Below are 26,351 nucleotides of genomic sequence, written 5' to 3' on the forward strand. Positions count from 1 at the left end.
AGGTATGTGAAACGATTGGATTTGTGGGGCAGTATCTACGAAGAGTGGAGCAAGGCATGAATGTTCAAAGTAGGCTTGCATCTGACCGATACAAAATAGTTCTTTGAATATCTCTCAAAGGTGTGTATGTCTTTCTACAGGAGAACCTTAAAACTGTCAGGGGAGGCTTTTATACTCTCAACATCTTCCTGGAATCTCTGCCCTTGACTGCCCAGATGGGGTGAACCCGGCTCTGCTTTGGCTCTGGAGAAAGTAGAGCTCTCTTGTGTGCTGTACGCCTGCCTTCCTGTGCTTCCTTCAGAGATCTACCCCGTAAGCTGGAGCTCGATCATGGAGTAACTGGGGAGGTGACCTAGGGAGCGGGGCGTGGGTCAGGTCAAGTTCCCACGTGGAAGAGGGTAGCTGGTACTTCCTTACCCTCACTCCCAGCTCTTCAGGGACAGGTGTTCGAACCTTGGGTTATGCCAGCTAACATGGACAGCTATGGAGTTTGGGCAATAATTCAGTATCCATTTAAAGTTAGCAACCTAAAAATTGAGCAAATCCAAAAAGATAAGTGAAAGCGGTGTCTTGAGGCACACCTCAGCTTAGAGAGAGCTCAAAATTAAGAAGGAAACTTTGCTGCTGCTTCTGAACCCCCGCCGCCTTTTTTGGTTCATCCCTGAGGACCGTCTCCCTCCTCTTGCCCTTTCTTCAGGCACCTCCTGGCACAACCCACTTCCTCTCCTCCTCTTCCCAGCCAGCAACTCTTGCTCACCTACCCAGTCTGTCTCCTAACTACTTTCTTTTCTCTTTTTTTAACTCTCAATGATTTCCTTACAGAATGGAACCGAAAAGGGAAAAATGTATGAAGAAACTGTACACAACTATACTATGTCAAGAAGAACTTCCTCAGCATCAGGTCCAGTACATGGTAGATTGAGCTTCCAAGAAAATTAATGAGACCAATCACCCAAGTTATTTAAAAATCAACTGGACAAAGACACAGAGGATGTGCTGGCAGGAAGGCCCTAGTCTCAGCCACACTGGAATGAAGAAAATTATCCTAATCGGATTCTTCTCTCGTCATCTTACTTTTTCTCTAGGGTGAATTCTTTAACTCGTGCTGAAATCAGTTCTATCCAAAGACAGCAAGATATACTACTTTTCTGTGGCCAAATTCATCAGAAACTAGAACAAAAGCAAGGAGGGGGGATATTAAAGAATCCCTTTTTCTTTTATTTTCTTTTACCTTGGCCACACCACACAGCATCAAATATCCTAGTTCCCCAACTAGGGATCAAATCCATGGAATTCCCTTGCATTGGAAGCATGGAGTCTTAACCACTGGACCTCCAGGGAAGTCACAAGATTCCCTTTTTCAACTATCAAGAAACACCGTGGTCCCATGGGAGAAAATCAGTAGAGCTCTCATTCTTGGCCTGTCTTGCTTCTGTGATCAAAGGAAAAACTTTCTGGAATCAAGAGGGTAAATTCTGCTAACATTTCACGGTTAAAAACTTCTATGTTATACATAGCTTCCTGCAGTGTTTGCATATAATTTTTGTCCATCAACAAGTAAAATTTTATCCCCCAAACAGCATGTGTTCTCCCATTACATGTTTATGGCAATTTCTCTGAAATCCATTTGTTTTTTTATACAGCTTTGCAGAGCATTGCAGAAAACTTTCAGACTTAAAATGTATGAAATATGAGCATTTCTATATTGGGGCAGATCAATGTCCTACCACCTAGCGCTCTACGATCCAAGCAAAGATGTTATGGTTTTCTATCTTAGCATCAACAGATAAACATATCCCTTTACTCGACCGAAGACATCAGTGAAAAATCTACCATGATTGGATAATCAGATAGCACCTCATACTTGAAGCACTTGTACTTTATAAACTCTTTCACTAGTATCCACTCTTTTGATCTTCAGTTTGAATGTTATTAAGTCCAGCTTACAAATGAAGGATCTGAAGCTCAAACACAGGGAAATAACTTGCTCAGTGAATGATACAGAGAGAGCCAGGGCAGACTGGAACAAAATCCTGGATCTGTCTCCAAAACCCTGGGTTCTTCCCATTCTACCATCTTGCCCTTCTTGGGGAGTTAAGGGAGCCTCAGCCTAGAAACATCCAGATGATGAGTTTTAGATGCTGAATGCATCCTTTCTATACATCAAACCAAAAACCTACACCCTCCAATAGACAGGTTGTATCAATAAAAACAGCGTTCGAATCACTGACCCAGATGAAATAGCTGCTTATCTGCTTTCAAGTATTTTTCATTCATGGGGAATCAAGTATGAAAATTAATTTGAACTTTGTGTCTCTGGGTTGAAGGAACTCACCTGGTCCCTGAAAACAAGATCCATTCTGTTCCCTTTTCAGAACCCTCTCCTCCTGGCCTCTTTATACCCCCAGGGCACTTACAAGTGTTCCCCTAGTACTGAGAACACTGTGTGTTGGAGTAACAGTAGCTTACTGCTGATTAGATTTAAAGGGGAGATCAAGAAATGTAAACCCACACAATGCCTTGAGCAGAAACTTCCTGTCTCCTCCAGCTGATTAGTTCTCTTGCCATTTCCAGGGACCATCAAAAACGGCCAAAACTTGACCCTAAGTGTTGCAAAGAGTAAAGGAAGCAATCTTATGAATGTAGAATTAATGCCTTACTGAAGGGAGTGTTAGTCACTCAGTCATGTCCGACTCTGTGCAACCCTGTGGACTGTAGCCTTTCAGGCTCCTCCACCCATGGGATTTTCCAGGCAAGAATACTGTGGTGAGTTGCTGTTCCCTTCTCCAGGGGATTTTCCCAACCCAGGGATCGAACCTGGGTCTCCTGCATATCAGGCAGATTCTTTACCACCTGAGCCACCAGGGAAGCCGTACTGAAGGGAACCTCAGTAAAAATTTTAACAAGGTTCATCACTATCCCTGAGTGCAGGCAGGACCTGAGACATGCTTCTAACTAATAGAATATTGCAAAGGTGGTGGGATACTATTCCCAGCTGGGCTTGGTGAAGTAAACATCCATGTTCACAGAGCTCATCTCTTAAGATTAAGATGATGGTGTGGGGCATTGTTTTTAGTTTTCTGTTGCTCACAACAGGAGTTATCCTCACTGATATTATACCACTGGCAAACTCAGAAGTCTGGTTTCCCAGGTTGATCTCCACAGCAACACAGATCAATCAGAATTATAGATTTTTAAGGGCTGAAAAGAACCCATTGGGTTTCTAGTCCGGCACACTTTCTTTATGAATTAATAAAGTCTACAGTGTTTGGAATAGAACCCTCAAGTAGGTGACAAACTATATATCAAGACCAAATTTCTTGACCTGAAGTCAAATGAACTTTTTCGACTATTCCACACTACTTCAATAATACATTAAGAATCTTTTAGATAGTGATATTTGATAATCAACTATGTGCTCAGATTTCTGCTCTCACTTTAAAAAGACAATATTGAGAAATACTGCCCTTTGGAAAAATCAAAGAAAGACATACGAACATCTGTGCAACCAAGAAAATAGCAATAAAAATTCTGTGCCCCCTCCAAACACTCTAAGATGATATAAGATTTTGTGGGACTTATATTTACCCACATCTAATTTTCTTATTTTTTCCATTTTTTTACTGTGGTAAAATACACATAGCATAGTATTCATAATAAAAGTAGTGAGTAGAAATCTAGCTGAACTACACTTGTTAAGGACCTCTTAACTATGTGTTTAACTCCAATACTTTGGCCACCTGATGCAAAGAACTGACTCATTGGAAAAGACCCTGATGCTAGAAAAGATCGAAGGTGGAAGGAGAAGGGGACGATGGAGGATGAAATGATTGGATGGCATCATCAACTTGATGGACATGAGTTTGAGTAAGCTCCGGGAGTTGGTGATGGACAGGGAAGCCTGGCATGCTGCAGTCCATGGGGTCACAAAGAGTCAGACACAACTGAGCGACTGAACTGGACTATGTATTTGCAATTACTCCCTCGTTTCCTTCGTGCTATCATTGTCATGTATTTTAATTTTACGTGTGCTATAAACACACAAAATATTGTTACTATATTTGCTTTAAACAAGCATGTATCATTTAGAGCAGTTAAACTTAAGTAACTTTTTATTAAAAATAGGGTATTATCCTCTCTCTCCTGTCTCTTCTTCCCTTTTCTCAGCCACCATATCATTTATTGCAAGATATATTTTAGTCAATGAACTTGATCACAGTCTAATTTAATTGACAGGTTCTTAAAATTTATTTTAATAGAGCTATTTTTAATGGGATTCTGGATATAGGGTGAAGGTAAGAAACTCCCTATTTGACCATAATTTTCAATTCCTTTGTCATGTAATAAGTAATTTCTGAATTATAGCTATTAATAAAATTAAATTATCTATCCACAAAATGTAATATTATCTAGAAATTGTAAACTTTTCTTTGGTCATTTTTTTTTAATACACAGTTCTACATGGTGCTGGAGCCAGAAGTGATCATTTGAACCTCCTATTTTACTTGTTTTCAGTGGGAAAAAAATTATGTTGATACCAAGAAACTATTCTTTTTAGAAAGGAACCAGCTAAAAGCACTGGATCAGGAATCATCTCTAAATATGGATTAGTATTACATCTGCTTCAAGAGGGCTTTGGGGACCTGTTTCAATCTGGTTTAATTATGGGATGTACATTCAAATGTAAAGGAAAGAGATTTTGCTTCTGGCTGTAACAGAATAGCTATAGCATCCTATCTTTTATTCTGTTCTGTAGCCAGCTTGTCCTAATGGATATCTACAGAACATCCTACCCTAAACTGCAGAATGTACGTTGTTTTCAATTTCACATCTGATACTCACCATAATAGATCAGATGCTAGGCCATAAAATAAGAATCAACACATTTGAAAAATTGAAATCAAGGAAAATATGTTCTCTGACCAAAATACAATTAAATTAGATATTAATAGCAAAAAGATATCTTTAAAAATCTCCATGTATTTAAAAATTAAATAACATACATCTAAATAGCCTATGTGTCACAGAAATCACAGAAGAAATGAGAAACATGAGAAACATGTTGCATTCATGAAAATTAAAATAGCATGTCAAAATATGTATGACGCAACCAAACAAGAATCTGCAATGAATCCATGCGCAGCACAAGGAATATAACCAATATTTTGTGATAACTATAAGTGGAGTGCATATGTGTCAGTTGCTCAGTCATGTCCAACTCTTTGCAACCCCATAGACTGTAGCCTACCAGGCTCCTCAGTCCAAGGAATTAATACTGGAGTGGGTAGCCAAGGAATTAATACTGGAGTGGGTAGCCATTCCCTCCTCCAGAGGATCTTCCCAACCCAGGGATCGAACCTGCATCTCCTGCGTTGCCGGCAGATTCTTTACCATCTTGCCACCAGGGAAGCCTATAAATGGAGTACAACCTTTAAAAATTGCGACTCACTATGTTGTACACCTGAAACATGTAATGTTGTGGCTCAACTATACTTCAATTTAAATAAATAATAAAATAAGAAGAAGTGTCTGCAGGAAAACGTATAACTTTGATTGCATTTTTAAATGATAAACATATAAAAATCAGTGTATGACAAAGATATTATAAGAAAAGAAAACTACAGGCAGACATCCCTTCTGAACATGGATTTTTTAATTATTTTTTTATTTATAAGGTAAATCCAGAAATATATTAAGAAGCCAAGAAATTATGATCAAGTGGAAGCAGACATTTCACAAAAGAAGTTACATGAATGGGCAATAAGCATATGAAAAGATGCTCAACATTATTAGTCACCATGAAAATAGAAACACAATTACCACTTCACATACACTAAAATGACTAAAGTTAAAAGGCTAATGATACCATGTGTTGGTGAGGATACAGAGCAACTGGAACATTGTGTGTTGCTAATGGAAACATAAATTAGTACAATTGCTTTAGAGATCATTTGGCAATATGCTAAAAATTTAAATCTACATTTACCATATGATCTTGTAGTTCTTCTCCTAGATACTCACCTAGGAGAAATAAAAATGTATGTCTAGAAAAAAGACATTTGTTCACAGAAACTTCATCTATAGCAGTCCAAAACTGAAAACAATGCAAATGTCCCTCAACAGGTAAATGGATACATTGTGCTAGATTTATACAATTGTGTCCGACTGTGCAACCCCACAGACAGCAGCCCACCAGGCTCTGCCGTCCCTGGGATTCTCCAGGCAAGAACACTGGAGTGGGTTGCCATCTCCTTCTCCAATGCATGAAAGTGAAAAGTGAAAGTGAAGTCACTGAGTCGTGTCCAACTCTCAGCGACCCCATGGATTGCAGCCCACCAGTCTCCTCCGTCCATGGGATTTTCCAGGCAAGAGTACTGGAGTGGGGTGCCATTGCCTTCTCCATTTATACAATGGAATACCACTCAAAAACAAAAGGAAAAGACTACTGAAACGCACAACATGGAAGAATCTCAGAAACCACAGGCTGATTAAAAGAAGCCAGAAACAAAAGAGTGTGTGCCATATTGTTCCATTCATTTACAAATTTTGAGTAGGTACACCTAATCCATAGTAACAAAACCCAGAGGTTTCCTGGAGCTAGGAGTGAGGGGCATTGAGTGGAAAGGGACATGAAAACATTTGGAAGGGTGATAAAAATGTTCTGTATCTTGATCATGGTGATGGTTACATGGATGCATATATTTGCCAAAATGTTAAACCGTACACTTAAAACACATGCATTTGATTGTAGACAAATCACAATAAAGTTGGTTTTTAAAAAGAAAAAACAACAACAAAAAAGAAGAGTCAGCTGCAGGGGCAAAAATACTCTTCCTTGTTCAGATTACTCCCCAGATTACTCCTCCAGTTACTCAGATTTTTCACATGATATTGGCCCTTCCAAAGGACAGAGTGCTAAATGTGCTGATGAGCCCATGTGCCAAACTGACAGCTTCCTTTTAGTGACATCCAACTGTCACAAGCAGTGCCTGAGAGATGCCTTGAGATGTCCTTTAAATGGGTCTTATGTCTATGAACAGTGGAAGGATGGCAGTTCTGCTTTCCTGTCCCGGGGGATGAAGATGGCGTTCTGATTTAAGGACTGAGTAACTTCCTTGTCAGCATAACCAATGTGTTCTCCCAGTGGCTGTGATCAAGGGAGACTTGTTCTCTGGCCCCATGAGCAGACCTTCTCCCAGTTTGTTAGGATGGAGCAGGAAGAGCTGGCCGATTATGCAGAGGGAAACCAGAGGTGTTATATATCACTGGTGCCACATAATTCTCGCACTTGTCGACATCTAGTCATCTCTATAACTCAGCCATGCTTTAAAATGGCAAGCAGTTGTTTACTGGAGCCAACAGAGGTCTAGCAATTATAAAACTAATTACTAAGATGTTCCTGCAAAAAAAAAAAAAAAAAAGCAGTAGTGAATAAGTATTCTCCTTGCAGTTTTTTTTTTACTAAGTTGTTATCAAGAAGCAAGTAACTTAGCTGGCATCCCCAGAGAGGGTCATGGTATGATTTTAGAGAATACATATAGCTGAAAGGACTTTTTCATGAATATTTTCCACTTAAATTTACCAGGGATGTTGAGAAGCATAGTGCCAGGAAGAAATAAACCAGACAATGAAGGATACTTTACTGAACTCAAGGATTTACTAAATAAAGTGGCTCAGCCAGTAAAGAATCGGCCTGCAATGCAGGAGACCCAGGTTTGATCCCGGGGTCAGGAAGATCCCCTGGAGAAGGGAACAGCTAGCCACTCCAGTATTCTTGCCTGGAAAATTCCATGGACAGAGGAGCCTGGTGGGTCACAATCCATGGGGTCGAAAAGAGCCGGACATGACTGAGTGACTAACACTTTCACTACTTTCACTTAACTTCCTCATCAAAAACTGACATTTGGTTCAGAATACAGTGAAACAAGGAAAGGGTATGTGGGTTTGTTGGGGGAGAGGGCAGTCTCAAAGGAGCCATCTGCTTCAATTCTGTTTAAAAAATTGTGAAGTTTGGTAGCTAGAGGGACCTAGAGCCTTCTAGTTCTGAGGTTCTAACCCTAGAGGAATGAAGTGGTAATGCCTGTGGGGGCTAGGAGTCCAAGGCAAATATGTCTCTGCTTCCAAGATAATTCTGTGCATTGAGGTTTTCTGCAAACACATTCTGTATTAAATAGTACACACACAGTTGTACTAAGTCAAGTGAGGGATTTGCCTGACATTTTTTAAGCGACATTGTCAAAGTCATCCAAGCATGAGTTCATGATTGCCTCTTCTGTCCCTTGCTAAGCCAGGCCCCTCCTCTAGCTGCCTGCCTGCCTCCACATGCCGCAACTTGGTGTCCCTGTCTAGACCCACTGGTCCAGCCCCACCTCGAGCCAGCCTGCCTCTCGGCTCCTTCATACACATCATGCCCTTTCTGCCCCTAGCTCACCCATAGTACCTTTGCTGAGAACGTCCCCTCTCCCTTCTGCTCCCCCTCTTTAAGTCACCCTGGCCTTCCCTGATCACTGTCTTCGCTGAAAACCTCCTCTAGCTACTGCACTCCACAAGATCCCGACATCCACACATTTCATGTCTCGGCAGTCCTCAGCACCGTAGTGGTTGACTTAATTGTTTTCCCTCTTGACTTGCTATGTCTGTGCTGCTCTCATCTTTCCACAGGTGATATGTCCACTGAGAGCGAGGTTTGTGTCTTATATGGCTCGCCTGCTCCCCTGGGTGTCTTTCTCTGCCCTTCCTGATGCCCTGTGTTTCCCTCCATCCTGTTGAAGGAGCGAGTGCCAGGGAGCAACTATGCTCATCCCCTGGACCTTCCAAGAAGGAGAAGACCCTAGATTTCAGAGGCCAACCAGCCTCTAATAGTGTGGCAAAACCAATGCCAACAAACAATTTTTGATGGGTAGGTTTTGTCTCAAAGCATCACTCTATCTTGCCATTCACTACATCTCCATGCTTTGCTCTTTTTTTATGGCAACACCTTTCCCTTTCTGACTCACAAGATGGGATTGTCTTTTTCTGCTAATCCAGTGAAGTAGGAGCTCTGGATTCTCAAAGACTAGGATTGACAGACCGGAGAGGGCAATGGCACCCCACTCCAGTACTCCTGCCTGGAAAATCCCAAGGATGGAGGAGCCTGGTGGGCTGCAGTCCATGGGGTCGCTAAGAGTCGGACACAACTGAGCAACTTCACTTTCACTTTTCACTTTCATGCATTGGAGAAGCAAATGGCAACCCACTCCAGTGTTCTTGCCTGGAGAATCCCAGGGACGGGGGAGCCTGGTGGGCTGCCATCTATGGGTCACACAGAGTCGGACACGACTGAAGTGACTTAGCAGCAGCAGCAGCAGCAGGATTGACAGACACCAGCTGGGTTTGTGAGCAGTGTTGTGATTTCTCATCCAGATTCTTCTTATCCAGTTAGGAGATTACAGAAATGTTTTGTGTTTACTTCATTACCAGAACTTTAATACTTAGAATTTTGCTTGATCCTTGCCACAAAGTTATGAGGATTTTTATTATACCGAGGAAGAAATGTATTCAACCAGTATTTACCGAGTGTCCTCATGGGCCAACACTATGTGGTGGATATGAAGGGGAACCACACAGACCTCTTGTTTTTTAAATAAATGTATTTACTTATTTATTTGGCTGCTCTGAGAGTCACAGCACACAGACTCTCTAGTTGTGACATGTGAGCTCAGTAGCTGTGGCTTGGACTTAGTTGCTCCTCAGCATGTTGGATCTTAATTTCCTGACCAGGGAGCACACTTGTGTCCCCTGCAAGATGGATTCTTAACCATTGGACCATCAGGGAAGTCCAGTTTTGTTTTGTTTTGATCCGAATAGTTGTTATTTATTAATCAGACACAAATTTAATCAGCAATGGACTTCAGTTGTGTCTCTCCCTGAACAGAAAGATGAGCGCATGTGCTTCTACTCTGCCATTTTAGAAAATCACCAGTTTCCTGTTCACTGTCTTGTGTTGTATCCAAAGAAAACGCATCTGAGAGTTCAGTTGAGCTGGACTCAGATTCCTCTGATGGAAGTGCCTGGGTTCCCAGGGAGCCACCAACACTTTTCCTTCGGCCTCCTTCCTCCTGAGAAATCTGTATGCAGGTCAAGAAGCAACAGTTAGAACTGGACATGGAACAACAGACTGGTTCCAAATTGGGAAAGGAGTACTTCAAGTTTGTATATTATCACCCTGCTTATTTAACTTGTATGCAAAATACATCATGAGAAATGCTGGAAGGGATGAAGCAGGAGCTGGAATCAAGATTGCTGGGAGAAATATCAATAACCTCAGATACGCAGATGACAACACCCTTATGGCAGAAAGAGAAGAATACTAAAGAGCTTCTTGATGAAAGTGAAAGAGGAGAGTGAAAAAGTTGGCTTAAAACCCAACATTCAGAAAACTAAGATCATGGCATTAGGTCCCATCACTTCATGGCAAATAGATGGGGTAACAATGGAAACAGTGAGAGACTTTATTTTGGGGGGCTCCAAAATCACTGCAGATGGTGACTGCAGCCATGAAATTAAAAGACACTTGCTCCTCGGAAGAAAAGCTATAACCAACCTAAACAGCAAATTAAAAAGCAGAGACATTACTTTGCCACCAAAGTTCATCTAGTCAAGGCTTTGGTTTTTCCAGTGGTCATGTATGGATGTGAGAGTTGGACTATAAAGAAAGCTAAGTGCCGAAGAATTGATGCTTTTGAAATGTGGTGTTGGGAAAGGCTCTTGAGAGTCCCTTGGACTGCAAGGAGATCCAACCAGTCAATCCTAAAGGAAATCAACCCTGAATATTCATTGGAAGGACTGATGCTGAAACTGAAACTTCAATACTTTGGCCACCTGATGTGAAGAACTGACTCCTTGGAAAAGACCTTGATGCTGGGAAAGATTGAAGGCAGGAGGAGAAGGGGAAGACAGAGGATAAGATGGTTGTATGTCATCACTGACTCGATGGACATGAGTTTGAGTTGGTGATGGACAGGGAAGCCTGGTGTGCTGAAGTCCATGGAGTCACAGAGTTGGACACGACTGAGCGACTGAACTGAACTGAACTGAACAGAAAGTTTGGTGAGAAAGCATGCTGGAAAAAAAAAGTCAGTAAAAAATATCTGGTAACAACAAAAGGAAGCAACCACTCTCCTCTCAGAAATGCTGTTATGGCTTTCCCCTGAAACGGTAGCAACAAGAATGATTCCAGGCAGCTTGAAGAGGTGATTATTTTCCATCCAACCTGAAACACTGCACCTGACCCAAGGGATGATGATGTCCCAGTGGGTTGTACAGCTGCCATGGTGCAGACTCAGTCACAGAGCAGAGGGAATGTGACAGGTTGTTCTGGATCCACTGGAAACCCCATGTCCAGCTCTAGGTCTAAATGGAGAACTGTTGCCATGTCTTCCATCTCCTGTCTCCTGAGGTCCTGGGGAAGACCCCTCATCATCACCACAAATTTCTGCTATCTCATACTTGGAACCAAACTTTTTTTTTTTTTTTAATGTCTTTTTTACTCACACCTAACCCTAACCAAACTTCTTTTTTTTTTTAACGTCTTTTTTACTCACACCTCCTGAAGGTGTGAGAAAAAAATAATAAAAAAAAAAGTTTGGTCAGCAAATAAACAAATAGAGCATCCCTGGTGGCTCAGATGTAAAAAATCCACCTGCAAAGCAGCAGACTCAGGTTTGATCCCTGGGTCAGGAAGATCCCCTGGAGAAGAGAATGGCAACCCACTCCAGTATTCTTGCCTAGAGAATTCGATGGTCAGAGGAGTCTGGCAGCAAGTTACACTCCACGTGGCTGCAAAGGGTCAGACATAACTGAGCGACTAACACACACACAAATAGGTAAATAATTCTGTGATAAGTGAACCCTGCTAACACCAGACTACCTTATGTGTGGTATTAATAAATGTGGATGGTTGTCCTTAGTCATCTGCTATACCCAGAGAGACCAGGGGAAAGTCTAATGATGGGATGCTCTTTTTTGAAGGAAGACAGTTCACCAAGTGGACGAAGCTTTAGAGAGAAAGAAGAGGGCTTTCTCTACAGAGGGAACAGGGTATGCAGAGATCTGGTAGCACTGGTTTGATGAACAGTGTTCAAAAACTGCATCCTGAGGGCAGGGCTAAGTTTCTTGGATACAAGATCCTGCTGCTCTTCAAGGCTTGACTTTAAGGATAATTCTCTTTCCATGGCACCTTTATCCCTAGTGGGACATGCCAGGCTCTCCCAAACACACTGAGTAAGCTTCCTGAAATGGAATGCTGCCGGCCCATTTGCCCTCCAAATGGGTACTCACGGCAAATCATCTCTGTTATTCTTGATTTCAAGCTGCCTCTCTCCAGACAAGTCGTCTCTATATACTGGCAAATTGCAACAGCTATGATCATAATAATAACATCACAAGAATAATCAAATGCTATTGAAACAAAATGCACCAATTTAGGCCAGGCTTCAGCTACTGTAATGTGCATTTAAGTTCATGCATATTTGTGATTTATAACAAAGACAGTGCCCTTTATGATTCCCTGGAAGCTGTGATAGACTACACTCTGCAATCCAGTTTTGTTTGGCCATTTATCTCCCCTTCCCCCCATCCTCAAGCTTGAAAGGAGGGAAACCAACCACTTGCTGCTATCTGAGCCCAGGTATACTAAGGTGAAGCTGAAGCCATGTGCGTGCGTGCATGCCAAGCTGCTTCTGTCATGTCTGATGCTCTGTGACCTGATGGACTGTAGCCCACCAGGCTCCTCTGTCCATGGGATTCTCCAGGCAAGAATACTGGAGTGGGTTGCCATGCCCTCCTCCAGGAGATCTTCCTGACCCAGGAACTGAAACCGTCTCTTATGTCTCCTACATTGGCCGGCGGGTTCTTTTCCACTACCACCACCTGGGAAGGCCAGGTTGGAGCCATGATGAACCACTAATTGATGATTCCATTCAATCCACTTTCCTCCAGCAGGACCAGACTGGGTTTGTGTAAATTACCTTCCCTCAGTCCCTTTATCACTTCTCTGAGGCTGGGTGGACTCTATGTTCCCCATGTCAGCTGGTTTCATGCTGCCTACTCTGGTAGCTTTCAGACTCTTGAAAGCAGACAGCATCTGCCACTAATCTGCTCTATGGAAAGAAGAAGTCTGGTTGCAATAGGAGCCAGAAGACTTTTTTTGAAGCTATATTTGCGTGTCAAGGACACTAGGTTTACTCCAATCATGTGTTTACTTGGGATGACCTGAGAAAAGCTGATGCAAGGTGGAATTAGAACTCTCCCAGCTCAGGGTAGGAGGACATGGCAACCCACTCCAGTATTCTTGTCTGGAGAATCCCATGGACAGAGGAGCCTGGCAGGCTACAGTCCATTGGATAACAAAGAGTTGGACACAACTGAAGTGACTTAGCACACACAAACACAGCTCAGAGACTTCACTGGTGGTCCAGTGGTTAAGACTCTGCACTTCCAATGCAGAGGACATGAGTTCAATCCCTGGCCAGGGAACTAAGATTCCACATGCTACATGGTGTGGCCAAAAAAACCTTTTTATTAATAATAATAAAAGAGAACTCTCCCAGTTCAGGCCTCAGTACAGCTAGCAGGAGACCCCATTGCTCTTCCACACCCATTTTAAATTTCATATTCCCCAGGTAAAGTCCTCTTTCCATCTGTACCGTTATCTGGGTACTCTTCACCTAGCTGAGCACTTTTTACAGTCTGCCAGGTACAAGGATTCCTTTGATCTATGGATCTTTTCTCAATTCCATAATGAGCTCTGAGAGAAGAGAATCATAGTTATCTCTGCTGCCCCCATCCCCGCAAGTATATTAGAGGTTCAGTAAAGCCTGGGCAGCTTGTCAAAGGCAAGAAACAGTCAATCATATCTCAGTAAAGCTGAAGGAGGAAAACAAATGAATATGAAGACTGATCGTGTTCAGGCTATTGCAATAAAAAGATCTCAGGATCAGAATGTCTCCGCGGCGGGGGGCGGGGAGAGGGGTTGTTTTGCTTCCCTTTAATGGGAAGCAAAGGAGAATAAATAAGCTACAGATAAGGCGATTTACAGTCAGGTTGTTTTGCAAGCAGGGCAAGTTTCAATCAGTTGTCAGACCAGGAAATGTTTTTCTCTGTGGTTAGCTAGTTTCGGGGGACAAACGGTTCTAACCTCAGCTGATCAATCATGAGACAAAGACCAGGAAGCTGGAGGGGCTGTGTCCAGCCTTGTCAGCAGGCTCAGACAAAGGGGGCATGAGCTGTGCTTGGCCTTGTCACAGGTAAATAAGGCAGCCACCCACAAGTCTGGCGAGAGTCCTGGGAAAGTGTGCACTGTCGGCTTCATCTAAGCCACGTGCGGAAGGCTAATTCTTTGTGGTAAACTGACTATAGGGATGCAAAGGTTAGGGGAACTTCTTAACTGCCACCGTTTCCAGGAGCTCAGGGCTCAGGTAAAGTTCAACGTTGTCAAACTGAATGAAAGAAAACATGCAATATAGATAAATAGACAGACAGATAGATAGGCCAGTGGTCTCTTCAAAGAAAGATTATTCCTGCTCTCTGTCCCTGACTCAGCTCGCTATTTGTGAACTACTAAACTGGAAAACAAGAGAGAGAAGACAGGAACTTCCAAATGGAAGAATTACCTTTAAGGTTACTGGACTTTTAAACTTGCAGTATAAATGTCACACTGTAATTCTGCAGTTTGAAGATGTGAGAAGCAATGAGCGTAAAGGATGCTGCTTCTGCATGTGTATTCAGGAGAAGATGGTGGTCACAAGGACTGTGATCCTAGGAGCTTTAGTCAAGGAAGTCATTGTCATTTAGATTTTGGTTGTTTCTTTGTTTTTTTAGCTTATTTTATTGACGTACATTTGATGTACGTTGTTTTGTTAAATTCTGCTGTACAAAAGTGATTCAGTTATATTCTTTATACATGCCATGCTAAGTTACTTCAGTCATGTCCAACTCTTTGTGACCGTATGGACTGTAGCCCTCCAGGAGCCTCTGTCTATGGAGTGGGTTGCCGTGCCCTCTGCCTGGGATTTTCCCAACCAAGGGATCAAACCAGGGTCTCTTAAGTCTCCTGCATTGGCAGGCTGATTCTTTACCACTAGCACCACCTGGGAAGCCCCCTTTATACATACATGCATTCTTTTTTATATTGTCATTACAATTTGGTTTGATCCTTGCTTACTCAGCAGAGATCCATTACTCACCACCCCTGCAGTTTGAAGCTCCATATACAGGTTGTTTCTGCAACCACCAACCTGTACCTGAGGCTCACTGGGTTAGGGTCCCAGGGAAAGAATGCAGCTCACTCAGAAATCAAACATTCTTCCTCCTGACACACCTTTGCCTATGTTTCTAGCCGAGGCTTGAGCCAGAAGGAAAAGAGTTGTAAGCTGAGGAAGTCCTTTGAAAAGCAAGCTTTGTTTGAAGTCTGGGCAGAAGTTCTAGTTGCCTCTCCTCTTTTATTTTTAATCACTTTGTTTATTCCTAACCGCAGACAAGCAATGCTGGGAAATTTCTGTTGTTCATTCACTAAGTTCTGTCTGATTCTTTGTGACCCCATGGACTGTAGCAGGCCAAGCTCCTCTGTCTTCCACTATCTCCTGGAGTTTGCTCAAATTTATGTTCATTGAGTTGCTGATGCTATCTAGCCATCTCATCCTCTGCCATTCCCCTTTTCCTTCTCCCTGCCTTCAATTTTCCCCAGCATCAGGGTCTTTTCCAGTGAGTCAGCTCTTCGCATCAGGTGGCCAAAGTATTGGAGTTTCAGCTGCAGCTTCAGTCCTTCCAAAGAATATTCAGGGTTGATTTCCTTTAGGATGGACTGGTTTGATCTCCTTGCAGTCCAAGGGACTCCCAAGAGTCTTCTCTAGCACCACAATTCAGAAGCATCAATTCTTTGGTGCTCAACTTTCTGTATCGTCCAAGTCTCACATCCATACATGACTACTAGAAAAACTATAGCTTTGACTGTACGGACCTTTGTTGGCAAAGTGATGTCTTTGCTTTTTAATACACTATCTAAGTTTGTCAGGGCTTCCCTGGTGCCTCAGACAGTGAAGAATCTGCCCGCAAAGCAGGAGACAAAGGAAACTCAGGTTCAGTCCCTGGATTGGGAAGATCCTCTGGAGAAGGGAATGCCAACCCACTCCAGTATTCTTGCCTGGAGAATTCCACGGACAGAGGAGCCTGGCATGACCCGTCTCCAAGAGAGAAATCAATCAATAGAAACAAATACAGAAATGAAAGGCATAATGGGAGTAGCAGAAAGGGCTTTAAAATAATTATTACAGGAGATAGAATAACGCCCTAAGTAATTTTCAATTAATCTTAAAGAATGCAGGAAAGGAGGTAAAAGAACGCTGCTGCTGCTGCTGCTGCTGCTGCTAAGTCGCTCCAGTCGTGTCGGACTCTGTGCGACCCCATAGACGGCAGCCCACCCTGGGATTCTCCAGGCAAGAACACTGGAGTGGGTTGCCATTTCTTTCTCCAATGCATGAAAGTGAAAAGCGAAAGTGAAGTCGCTCAGTCGGTAAAAGAAGAGATGGCCCAAATAGAAAACAAACAGCAAGATGCTAGACTCAAACCCAGCTGAAAGTACGTAGATCAAACACTCCAGTTAAAGGGCAGAGGGTGTCTGGATAAAAGTAAAACTGGAAATAATCATGTGGGTCTACTTCTTTTTTTGTTACATTCACTATATTTTTGTATTTTTTTAATGGTTACCAGTGAGGGGGGAGGGCACTATAGGAGTAGGGGATTAAGAAGCACAAACTATTATGTATAAAATAAGCTACAAGGATATATTGTACAATACAGGGAATATAGCCAATATTTTATCATAACTATAAATGGAACATAACTCTTAAAAATTGTAAATCACTATATTGTATTCCTGTAATTTATATAATCAGATCAGATCAGTCGCTTAGTCGTGTCTGACTCTTTGCGACCCCATGAATCTCAGCACGCCAGGCCTCCCTGTCCAGCACCAACTCCCGGAGTTCACCCAGACTCATGTCCATCGATTCAGTGATGCCATCCAGCCATCCCATCCTCTGTCGTCCCCTTCTCCTCCTGCCCCCAATCCCTCCCAGCATCAGAGTCTTTTCCAATGTGTCAACTCTTCGCATGAGGTGGCCAAAGTACTGGAATTTCAGCTTTAGCATCATTCCTTCCAAAGAAATCCCTGGGCTGATCTCCTTCAGAATGGACTGGTTGGATCTCCTTGCAGTCCAAGGGACTCTCAAGAGTCTTCTCCAACACCACAATTCAAAAGCATCAATTCTTCGGCACTCAGCCTTCTTCACAGTCCAACTCTCACATCCATACATGACTACAGGAAAAACCATAGCCTTGACTAGACGAACCTTTGTTGGCAAAGTAATGTCTCTGCTTTTGAATATGCTATCTAGGTTGGTCATAACTTTCCTTCCAAGGAGTAAGCGTCTTTTAATTTCATGGCTGCAGTCACCATCTGCAGTGATTTTGGAGCCCAGAAAAATAAAGTCTGACACTGTTTCCACTGTTTGCCCATCTATTTCCCATGAAGTGGTGGGACCGGATGCCATGATCTTCGTTTTCTGAATGTTGAGCTTTAAGCAACTTTTTCACTCTCCTCTTTCACTTTCATCAAGAGGCTTTTTGAATCAATTATACTTCAATTAAAATAAATAAAGATAAAGGAAGGGGAAAAAGAAAATCAAAAAGCAACATAAAAAAAAAATGTCTTCTTATAAAACTACAAAAGAATCACGTGGGAAATGACAAATGTCCAGTTTAACCAACTCATCAGATTTGGAAAGATTAGAAACAAGAGATAAGCCTGGGAAGTTTGATGAAGCCAGATTATGTTGCGTCATAGAGGCCAAAAACCTATACTCGCACCTTCTATGTGCAAATAAATAGTCTACCTTGTAAAATGAAATGACCTTCTGGGAGAACAGCTATAAAGCTGACTTACTTTCCAGAATAATTTATTTCATAAGAAAAGCAAATATTTCTCCTATCTCCTGGTTTTCCATTTCCTCGTGAGAAAACAGGGTGGCTATAGTCATGCATTTCAGCTGCCCGAGCCCCCACCTTGCATAAATAGGCCAGGTGACAAGCAAAATGTTCACCTTTAAGCTACATGCTATGATCTTTCTTTTAAGGTGAAATGTACTTGGAAACTGAAGAAAACAGTAAGTCTAATCTTCCCTTGTCATTAAATCAATAAAGAAATTAAAGACAACATTACTCAAAACTGTAGTTCTTAAAAGACATCACTTTTTTATTATTGTCATTATTATTATTGCTATTTCATTTTTCAGTGGCCACCAAGTATGAAGGTTTCTGAAGTTAAAGGCATAGCAAGATATAGAAAAGATATTGCTTTTGCCTGAGTTTCATGAAGCTGATATCAATCTTTTATTTCATAAACTTCAGGCTGGTTATTGCTTTAAACACGTGCTTTGGTGCATTAAATGTGGCTCTGAGAGGAATACAAATAAGAGAATTCCCAATGATACTCAGCAGGGGTGGGGGCGCTAAGGAAGAACTGACTTCCCTCCCACGCCTGGAGAATGGAATTCAAGAAAGGTCACAAAACAGCCAGACTTCGGGGATAAATCTGAGCTAAAGTGACTCAATGAACAACACAGAGGGACAGTTTTCACTGTTGTTTTTTTCCCAGTAAGAAGAGAAAGGACAAAGGATTTGATTGAGCCTCCAAAAGACATCTGACTGTGTGGAGGCTGAAGGGGCCCAGACCTCAGAGTCAGACGATCTGGAGTTTACCCCTATCTCAGCCCCTAAATAGCCCACCCCTCTGAGACTAGTTAGATCTGTGAGATGACAGCATTTGGCAGCAGTTAATCTCTAAAAACCCTTTCTGGCTTGAAATTTTAAGGCCCTAGTACATACCTCCATGGAGCAATCGTTCATATTTGGGAAATACTTTCCAAAACACCAGTGGCCTTGATACTAATCCCAGCCTTGAGAGGAATAAAGGGTTGAGCTAAGTGAACTGACTTTTAGCTAAGCTGAAGGACACACAGGTAGCTAAACAGTGACAGGTCTGGTCCTGGGCTGCAGGTCTCCTGGCTCCTAATCACGTGTCTCTTAATCCCATCCCACACTGCCTCTCAACAAAGAGAAGATGAGTCTTATTTAAAGGGAACATTCAAGCCAAACAGGGAAATGGTGCTTTTGAGTTGCTCAGGAAGGATGGATATCAGACCAAACTGTGAAAATGGAATGGGATTGTCCATCAGATCAGGATGAAGGGAATTTGCCCACTTCTGGGTATTTGCACAAAAGAATTGAAAATAGGTGCTCAAATCATCTATGAATGTCTTTAATATCAGAGGATATGAACAGGAAATCTGGATAATTTCTTCTCGGACTACAGGTTAAAAGACAAAGTCCTTAACTTCCCAAATGCCCCCAGTCTGGCCTTCTCTTGCATCCCGAGTCTAAGCTTCGCTCTTCCCTTCACGCACCTGCCTACGCGTCCCTCTGCCACGCCCTTGCTCACACTAAACCCTCAGTCCAAAGGTGTATCCTTTTGTTCATCTAAACCCATCTCCATTGTTCCAAGTGTTCTCTGATTCTTCCAACTGTAACAATTTCTCTCTTTCTCCTAAACACTTGCCTCTTTCTCCTCTACAGACTTGACTTCCTCTCCTTTATTCCTGAACCTGCCTTATTTCCCCTCTTAAATGGTACATTCCTTTAAGGCTAGAGGAATACGGACTTTCACAGGCCATGGATTTAGGGATTCAAATCCATCTAAACCCGATCTCTGAGGTACCAAGAGCTGCTAAGTGTCCTCTCAAATTGGATAATAAACAGCTCAATATATAGTATGTGCTCAAAAAGATTTGTTGAACATTATTTGGTTTTTTCATTTTATTTCAAAGCCACTTCAACACTTAAACCTTGTCTTCCATCTTTATTGGTTAATTTATTTTAAAACTGGCTTTTGGAGTAATATTAGCTAATATGAAACAAATTTGTAAAATAGCTGAGAACATTTTAGGGAATTTTCTTTTATAAAAGAAAAATAAGAACCTAAAGTCCAAGACCCAGGATCTTTCAGCCATCAGTTGTGCTATCACCAGGAGAAACTCAGCTTTTTTTCTTTTTTGGCTGTGCCCAGAGTTAATTGCAGCATGAGTTGCAATTTAGTTGAGTTTCTTGACCAGGGACTGAACCCTGAGCCCCCTGCTTTGGGAGCATGGAGTCTTAGTCACTGGACAACAAGGGAAGCGCCAGGAGAACCTCAGGTTTGAAGATAGAATTTTTTCTATGACGTATTCTTAAAGCCCTCAGATGAAAATATGCTGAACTTGAAATATTTTCATTTCATTGCTTTAAGCCCGTATTCATTTAACTACCAAAACACACACCTAATCACGGCATATATTTAAAGCCGTGAAATATTTACAATGCAGTGCCTAAGGCAGATGATGTATAGTGTATTCATTCTACGCTTCAGTAAATTCTGGATACAAAGACTCAAACTGATGCTCTCAAGTGATTGTGTCAGTGCAAACAAGCTTCCCTTAAAAGACAGTTCTTCCCCACCAGAATTTGATTTCCATTCTGAAATACGGTCTTCTCTAGACACATCTTAGCTGACAAACAAAGCTAGGCTCTAGCTCTTTCCTACAGTCATCAGAGTCCATTCTGCCTTGTGATTGAAAATCTGAACAGCTAAGACTCTTCCCATTGCTCATAACATTTAAGGGCTACCCCATCAAAGACTCTGCCTAGGTACATATCTGATAATAAAAATTCTCCGTTGAATTTCCCAGAGTTCTGAACAACCCCCGACTACTTACCCAGACCTCTTGCTAAAACTTTTCTAAGGCAGGTTTTCCAGCTGCTTCACCTTCTTGGTCTGCCTTCTCTGACCGCTAGATCAAGGTGCTCAACAGGCTGGCTCAAGGTGGCTTTATCTCCCTAATCAGTCTACAAACCCCGTAAGAATGGGGACCTTCATCATAATTGTGTCTATAATGCTCATACATCCTGGCATCTTGCATCACTTAACGTTAGACCTATCTTGCTTTGGGATGTAACTTGTGATTTAATTAAGCACTGCATGCCCAGCCCTTACAGAGCCTAGCTTGCAACATCCCCCAGAGACAGCAAAGAGCTTGCAGCTCTGGAATGGCATCCTCGGCTGAACTGAGCATTTATATGATCACCTGGCACTCCAGTTCACTGTGTCATTCTGCCTCCTACCATCCTGGCAGGCTTAGAAAACTGAGGCTCACATGACTTTCCCAAAGTCACTCAGTCAATAATGAGGAGGATCCAGGATTTAAACCCAAGTCACTCTGACAAGCAAGCCTGTGATTGTGGTCACTAGGCCATGATGTAGGCAGATAAGGAAACAGAGACTCAGAGAGGTCTCATAGCTGGGACGGGAATTGTCCCTCCGACCAATGAGGAAACAGATCCAACTGCCCCCTGCCAAGGTCCCACTTCCTGCCAGCCAGTCCCCCATGTTCCTGCCTCTGGTCTCTGTGCAAACCCTCTGTTCTGCAGAGGCTCCTGGTTACCCACGAGGTAAGCCTTTCCCACTCTGCGGCCTCTCAGAACTCATCAGTTCTCTTGGGTGCTGCCTCAGCTGCCCAAGAGTATGTGATGGGCTTCTCTGAGAATGTTCTTAAGTCGTGTGTGTGTGTGTGTGTGGTGCACATACATGCACGCAGGTGCACGTGTTCTTTCCCCAACAGCTTTCTGTCCCCTTGTGGCAGAGAGACTTGGATGGTCTTCACAGCACCGACCCTGGAGCCTGCACACAGGCACTGCACATAGTGGCATTAAACCGCTTCTGTCCTGGACACGCCGAGGGAGACAGCAGGGCTAATGACTACAGGCAGGAGATAAGAAGACACAGGAACAGTGGCAGGTGACCTGTTGTGGATAAATTATATTCAGACAAAATGCAGAGTAAGAAGTGCAGTAGCCATTGGAGAGATTCGGAGTTCTGGAGAAAACTTCCACTTTGGGTTATAATAATAATCCAGGCAGGCTACAAGGAGAGGGTGACGTTTCCTCTGGGCTTTGAAGGATGGTAGAAGTTAGGCATCTGGGAGGGTATGGGTGTCTCAGAGGCCAGCGGGGACAAATCTCTGAGGTGGGTATCACAGGGAGGATGTGAGAGAGAAAGATCAAGTCCATTGAGCTGGTTCATCCGGCACAGGCAGGGCACAGCAGCGGAATGAAGTTGGTTAGGCAGGTGGGATCCAGATGGTGAAGCCAAAACAGCTACACTGGAGATTTGAGATCTAGTCTGTGGACCGTAGGAGGTTTTAGAGCGGAAGAGTGATGCAATCGGAAATGTGCTTCAGAAAATATTCAATTGCTATTCACATGGAAAAAGGACTGGAAAGGGAGGGGACTTGCAGCAGAGATACGGGTATGAATAGGTCAAGAAGAAACAAGGCTCTGGAACAGTTAGGGCAGCAGCAGTGGGAAGGGAGAGGAGAGGGTTTTGGGGGGCCCCAGGAGCAGAATGGATAAGATGGGGTAAGGGAGAGGAGGGAACCATCGGGACCCCTGAGAGGCTGGGACTAGCACAGCACTGATGGGATGTTCACTAGTGGTAGGCACTCGGTGCAAGTCTCAGCCCACAGGATCCTCACTACCCGCTAGAGGGAGGCTGCCCATTTCACAGGCGTGGTCACTGAGACACCAAGAGGTTAAACAACGTGCCCGAGCACACTCAGCTGGTGAAACGCCACTAGGATTCGAACTGGAACATCTGTTGCCACAGCCAACACTCTGCATAACAAGACGATTGAATCACAGAAATTGGGATGCTGAGAACTCAAGCAAGTTAGGGCAGGAGAGGCTGAAAAGCCAGAGAAGAACCTAGAAAGCATCAGAGAGCTGGAGGAGCCCCTGGGGAGTCCAGGCGTCGAGGGAGGAGGGAGCTTCAGGAAGCTACTTACCAAGCACTTACCTCATGCCCAGAGCCATACCAGGTACTTTAAGCACTTCCCTCTCTGAAGCCAGCAGCTGCCCTATGAAGTAGGTAACTCTTGTTCCTCTGATTTCTGATAAAAACACTGAAGCTGAGGGTTTGTGTATAGATGAGGTTCTAGAATTTAAAGTCACACCTGTTTTTTATCAAAGCCTGAGCTCTTAATCAACACTTGGCCAAAACTGACACAAAGTTAACACAAATGAGCAAAAGAGGCCACTGTACATGACTACCAAGAGGCAGTGCGGCCAGAGAGCTCAGCACCCACGTCAGAGCGCTGCCGCGAGGGCTACACGGGGCGCTAGTCCTAACCATGCTACGAGAAGGCGGGCGAGAGGGGACCGTCCCAGGCAACCTACGCGTGTGTTCATCTGGCTCAAAGGACGCTGGCTTTAAAAAACAAATTAATTAAACAACAAAGCAAAATGGTAGTGAGGGTGGAGTCAGTTAACAGTGAGTGGAAGAGAAATAGGGGCATGAGGAGCCGGAAAGAGTGCAGAGGGCTGCAGCGTCCTCAGAGTCTGAAACATTGAAAATAACTTGCGAGGCAGCAGGACCTGCCGTCTGTGACCGGGGACACTGTCCATCCTGTCCTTGTACAGGGCCCAGCATAGGCACTTCCCACATACATACTGATTCATTAATCAGGACCAGGAAAGGGGTTGTTTGTTGGAGAGAAAAATACCGAATATATTTGTAGTCAGAAGGATACGACTCTATGGGGGGAAAGAGATAAAACATGCAAATACACAATAATTCAATAACAATTTGATTATTATAAATTAATAATACCCTCAAGTGTATAAGTGGGCAAAGAATTTGCCTTGAAAAGGAGAAGTTTCTTCTCTTAAGAAATAAATAAAATGAAGCTGCTGTGAGCAAAGGACTTGCCGATGGAAGCAGACAGCTCTTCAGCAGGGGAATTGAAGAGCCTAGGGTTAAGGACAGCTCCCGTGGTGAGGGTATCAGCAACACCCACTCCACACTTCAACCATCAACTGAGCCCTACCAGGTGAGCCTCTTCACCTTCCTTGAGCCCCACCCACCACCCCAGACAGCCAGGACCCATCCTGCACTAGCACAGCCTTCAGCTCCATGGTTCCTGAAAAACAAGGAAGCCGGAAGCAGCGAGGAGTCCCGGAGCTAAGCTTCAAGCTGCAGACTCACTTTGGCCAGTGACTTGCTTTGTCACCCAGAATGGGTGCCTCCCTTCTCAGGAGCTCCGTTTCCTCCTCTATCAAACATGGAGGTTGAACTTGATCAGTGGGTCCCAAAGAACTAAAGACTCAGGGTAGGCAATGATGAAGCATGTGTTTTTAACACTTAATTCCTGTATAAGACATACAGAAAAGTACAAGTTTTATAAGTACAGAGTTCTCTGGATTTTCACAAACTGGACATGCTATGAAACCAGCACCCAGATGAGGAAGCAGAGCATCACCAGCAGCTTTAGAGCCTTTCATGCTCCCTTCTAGTTACTTACCCCCAAGCCCAGGTAACCAGATCCTGACCTCTGGCCACGTAGACCAGCCTTACCTGTGTCTCCTGGAGGGAGCCTCACCTGTGCTCATCCTTTCTCTATGTGACTCCTGGGGGGTGCCCTATTTTGTGCCTGGTTTCTTCCATTTAGCATCTTCCATGGTTCTGTGTGTAATAAGGATGTTTGCAACAAAACAATCCCCCGAAATGAAAAAAAAAAAAAAGTGAAGCCAATATCATAAGTTTTACCATGAGTTAAAATGTGTTTACGTTAACTGTCCTCTATTCTGAGATGATGTTTGCGTATCTATTTTGTAATAGTGTCCTGGAAGTTTGGTTGGTTTTTGTTTTGTTTAATGGTTGGTATATTGGGGTTTGTCTCTGCTTAGCAAATTCTCTCTTTAAATTATGTTGGCTTGAAATTTGACTGGGCCAGGATGGTGGGCCCTGCTGGTCTGAGCTCCAGGGTTCTGGGCCCTGTGATGTACTGGGCAGAGTTTCAAGTCTCAGCTTTCTGATTGGAACCCCCTCTGATGACTGATTCTGAAAGGAGAGAAGTCCACAGATTTTCAGCTGTGCCTGGGAAGCTGCAGAACTAAAACGTCTGACTTTTCTCGAAAGGAGACAGAAATCGGGGGAGGGATTTGTAGCCTCCATGTAGTGGGTCCACACAGTGACCCATAACAATAGCTTCAAATTCTCTTTTTAAAAAAGACTGCTGTTCAGTTGATAAGTCATGTCCAATTCTTTGCAACCCCATGGACTGCAGCAACCCCAGGCCTCCCTGTCCTTCACTATCTCCTGGAGTTCACTCAAATTCATGTCAGTCCTTATAAGAACTTTGAAACAGTATGCCTCCATTTCTTTCTTAGTCCTTCATGCTGTTGTTTTATATTTTAACAACTTCAGTCAGTTCAGTTCAGTTGCTCAGTCATGTCCAACTCTTTGCGACCCCATAGACTGCAGCACACCAGGCTTCCCTGTCCATTACCAACTCCCAAAGTTGATCAAACTCATGACCATTGAGTCAGTGATGCCATCCAACCATCTCATCCTGTCGTCCCCTTCTCCTCCTACCTTCAATCTTTCCCAGCATCAGGGTCTTTTCCAATGAGTTGGCTCTTAGCATCAGGTGGCCAAAGTATTGGAGTTTCAGCTTCGCATCAGTCCTTCCAATGAATATCCGGGACTGATTTCCTTTAGGATTCACTATATAAACCATACTCTCCTCAGCTTTTATACCAAGTCCATCTCCTCTAAGCAGTACATAAAGGTACCAGTTTTCAACATCTTACCAATATGTTGGAACTATCATATCTAAAATTTTATGTCAACGTAAGTGAAGTGAAGTTGCTCGGTCGTGTCTGACTCTTTGCGACCCCATGGACTGTAGCTACCAGGCTCCTCAGTCCATGGAATTTTCCAGGCAAGAGTACTGGAATGGGTTGCCATTTCCTTCTCCAGGGGATCTTCCCAACCCAGGGACTGAACCAGGGTCTCCCGCATTGTAGGCAGACGCATTACCGTCTGAGCCACCAGGGAAGCCTCAGTTATGTCAATGTGGTATTTATGAAATAATATCTCATGATTATTCTTCATTTCCCAGATAAAATGTTTGGGATAGAGCATCTTTTCATTCCTGTTCAGTCGTTAAGTCGTGTCCAACTCTTTGTGACCCCATGAACTGCCGCACTCCAGACTCCCCTGTCCTTCACTATCTCCTGGAGTTTGCTCAGACTCATGTCCACTGAGTCAGTGATACTATCTAGCCATCTCATCCTCTGCCATCCCCTTCTTCTCCTGCCTTCAGTCTTTCCCAGCATCAGGATCTTTTCCAATGAGTTGGCTCTTCGCTTCAGGTGGCCTAAGTATT

General features: G+C 43.3%; 1 non-coding gene across 1 annotated transcript; it reads right to left on the reverse strand.

The window, feature by feature from the left end:
- Positions 1-2,796: 2,796 nt before the first annotated feature.
- On the reverse strand, positions 2,797-2,868 carry TRNAI-GAU (transfer RNA isoleucine (anticodon GAU)). Its single transcript has one exon. It is a non-coding gene; the product is annotated as a tRNA-Ile (tRNA).
- Between the last annotated feature and the right edge of the window lie 23,483 nt (positions 2,869-26,351).

This window comes from Bos grunniens, chromosome 26 (genome assembly GCF_055505025.1).
Source record: "Bos grunniens cultivar Pamir isolate PY7600 chromosome 26, Bosgru_T2T1.0, whole genome shotgun sequence".
NCBI classification, from domain to species: domain Eukaryota; kingdom Metazoa; phylum Chordata; class Mammalia; order Artiodactyla; family Bovidae; genus Bos; species Bos grunniens.